Source organism: Athene cunicularia, assembly GCF_003259725.1.
Source record: "Athene cunicularia isolate RWA chromosome 5 unlocalized genomic scaffold, athCun1 chr5_part1, whole genome shotgun sequence".
Lineage (NCBI taxonomy): Eukaryota > Metazoa > Chordata > Aves > Strigiformes > Strigidae > Athene > Athene cunicularia.
The window spans coordinates 42,081,787-42,085,300 of NW_020799101.1; positions in this window are offsets into that span (position 1 = coordinate 42,081,787).

Consider the following 3,514-nt stretch of genomic DNA (forward strand, 5'->3'; position numbering starts at 1 on the left):
ACTTCTGTCTTTTTTTTTTTTTTTTATAAATGTCTTTAACCCTCTCTTTGCTGTCATCCAAATTATTTTGTTTGGGAAGAGGCATTTTTGGGGCCAGATCCATGAGGGAAAGGAGCCAAAGGGAGGGGAGGCAAAATCTCCTAAGCGATCTCTTAGAAGGCTTTGTGGGTGAGGAGGAAATCACATTTGCAAGGTTTCTGGCTGATGTGGATGGTGGCACCTGGAAGAGCTGCCGTGCAGGTAGTAACTAGGAAGGACACAGAGAAACACAAGGCCAACCAAAGATACCAGAAAAACTTCCTGCAAGAAATCTGTTAAGTAGGCTGGTATTAATCCACTCTGATACCTTTTCCCAGTTGAAATGATAAAGGTGTGTGAAACGATGTGACAAAGGAGTAGAGGATGATTGTTCACTGTTTTCTGTAACATTTAGGGTTGGACATGTTCGATTAAACTACAAGATGACAGATTGAAGAAGGCTGCACCTTCCTTACATAGATGTTTTTGTGGCAAGCTCTTCCTAATTTGTGGGTGCTAACAGTTTGACTGAATTCAGAAAAGATCTTGGGGAAAGAAAAATCCATCAATAACCATTAGTGAAGATACCATCTTTGTTTCAGGAAGGAGCAACAGATTGCTGGAGGCCGAGATAACGAAGGAAGCACTGTGAAATGGGTGCCAGTTTGGGGATTTCCATTTCTTGGGATAACAACCGTTTTCCGGGGCTAGGTGGCAATATCTGACCTGGTGCAGGCACCCCCATAGCAGGCGCAGGGTGATCTCTGCCGGGGAAGAGGGAGCAGGTGGGGTTTGATGCTGGGAAAGCAGTGGCTTTCAGGATGTTCTTTAGGATGGTGTGGGGACTCCTTTCAACTGCGAGGGGGCACTTTGGGGCAGAGAAGTGCTGCAGAGCGATGAACAATGTGAACGTTGTTCAGCATGGGTCTCCTGTCAGTAACTGAGCCTTTTCTCTTGCAGTTTGTCAGCTAAGTCATGAACTGACACTAAATACACCATGGTTTAGCAGTCTTGGAGCTAGAATGCAGTTGGAGTAAAGTTCTACCTGTGCGTTATGCCATCCTCCTTGGTGCTTCTGTGCAGACCTAGTCACTGGAACCATTTTTTTAATCTTTGGAGAATTACGTGAGGTACATCACCTTTTTAGTAGCCAGCAAGACTTTAGGAAGGGCAAGTAGCCACACAGTTTCTCATCACCGCAGGTTTGTCAGCGGGGCTGATCCAGAACAGCTGTAGCCTCAGCTGGGTATGTTCAGGTAGCACCAGTCCGAACACCAGCTAAGTGATTACTTACAATCCAGTAAAGCCAAGACACAATTTTAAAATATTTTGCATTTATAAGCATTTAAAATTTAGAGTCTTAATTTGTTTGGCAAGTTTGAGATGCGAAAGGCAGTTTTTGAAGATGCAAGTTAGAGCGTTTCAAAGAGGTGCTGGGATAAAAGGGCACGTCTGGTCTGCAAGGAGGGCCATGTGCACAGTGTGGTGTTTTAACTGAGTGAGGGTGCAGTCAGGGTTCATGCAATTGCCAAGTTGTTCTCTTGTCTCCAGCAAGGACCTCGTGGGCTTGAGGAAGTAACACTTCAGTGCTTGAAGTGGCTCATATGTGACAAAAACTTTTTGAAAATAGCAGCCTGTGGCTTAGAAGATGAGGAGCCAGGATGAGAGCAAACTCAGTCCAGCTTTCTCTACCCAGAGTGTGTAGTCATGTAAATTAAACCTGGAGAGGTGGAGTTTGAGGCTCCTCTCTGCTGGCCAGAGCATCTGTTCTCCCTGTCAAAGGAATTGCAGTGATGTGCCTAAGGGTGGAAACCGGCCAACCTCGGATATCTAGCGGAGAGTGACTGCCTGCTCCATGTGCTGGTGGTTGGGGAAATTCCTTTCCCCCATATCTCTTCTGTCTGCAGAAAGGAGGAGCTGGAGGCGCTGGCTTAAAGGTTTGGAGGTGGAAAACACACCTGGATATGAAGAGAAGAGCCAGAGTGGTGGCCATTGGGGCAGAGGGGAAACTGGAGCAGCAAGAAGGATGGCTGATGGAGAGAGTGGTGCTAGTCTGGTATCACAACTGCATCTAGGGGCAGATCAGGAGCTTCAGCTGGGGGAGAGAAGCAGGAAAACCTCTCCATGCATAACCTTTCCTCAGGTTTAACTTAAGACTGAGAACAGTTGCTCTAAAGTGAACCTGATGGTCAATCAGAGTTTGAGAGACAAAGACAGCAGATGCCTTGTGAGCAGAGACACTGCCTGGGACAGAAGTGTAGTCTCTGTTTTGCAGATGTATGTGCCCTCTCCCAGAGGCTCTGGAGATCAGGAGACAGACGTGACCAGCAGTAGCACAGCCAGGAAGGCTGAAGTGGGTCTCCTGCTAGGCCTGGGATGAAAGGCTTGATGACCAGGCCGAGCAGCTCTGGGAGCTTTGTGTCCCAGGAGAAGGTGAGGTGTGCTGGTGGTGATGTGGCTGCAAGAGGAGGAGGCAGACTTACCCACCCCAGTCAGAGTCTGAATAACAGCCATGCTCCAGAGGAATTGTGTTTTGGGAGCTGGGGTTTATGCTTTGAGAGGGAGCTGTGTCAAAGCTCCCTCAGTCCCCAAATGGATGCTAGTGCATCTCGGGTCCTGCATGTAAGACTGTTCAGTCTGTGCATCCAAAGTGTAAAGAGGACACCTTGACCCCTTGGGAGGCTGCGCCAGGGGTACCTGTGCAGGATGACCCTGTGGGTGTGTGCTTGTTCCCATGCTGGCCCAGGAGTAACATCTCTTTCGAATTTGGCAGGAGACCAAGACTCCATGAGAGAGCGGGGCTGTATGCCTTGGAGGGCTCTGCCTGTTCTTCTCTGGAGGAGCAGCTGATGTCCTGTGTCTTGGCCAAGAACTAATATCATTGCCTCAATGACAGTCAGCTTCCTGGTTTGAGAAGCACCAATGGCACCTGCTGTATCTTTGAAGTTTGCTAAAGCAGTGCCACTCGCCCCATCCAGGACTGTCACAGACAGCAACCGGGAGCAAGGTGGGCATCCAGGGAATAAGAAAAGTTCTGTTCAGACACAGAAGTGGCCCTGGGACCAAAAAATACCGATGCTGTCCTGTCCACTTGTGTGGATGACAGCACTGTTTTCTGAGATAGCTTGCAAAGCTGGGGGAGGAGAGGCAGGGGAGAGAAACCTGCTGCTCAGGCTGGTGGGGAAGGGCAGCAGCGAAGAACATTAACCCGAGATGCTCTCTGCAGTGTAGCTGGATGCGAGAGCGGCTCTGCCTGTCGTGGGGAGAGAGACCTGCAACTCCCCAGTGCCTTTTTTTTCCCCTCCCTTGTGCTTGTGGAGCGTGTGTATAATTTTTTTTTTTTTTTTTTAAATTCCCCTTGCTGTGCTTGTAGTCCTAGCAAGCTTCACCAGGGACAGGGTTTGCGCTAGGGCTGCCGGACCTGTTGCCAGCTGGGTTTTAGCTGCTACTGCTGCCGCCTCCAGGCGTGTCCCAGCGGCGGGGGGGTCCGGCCCCT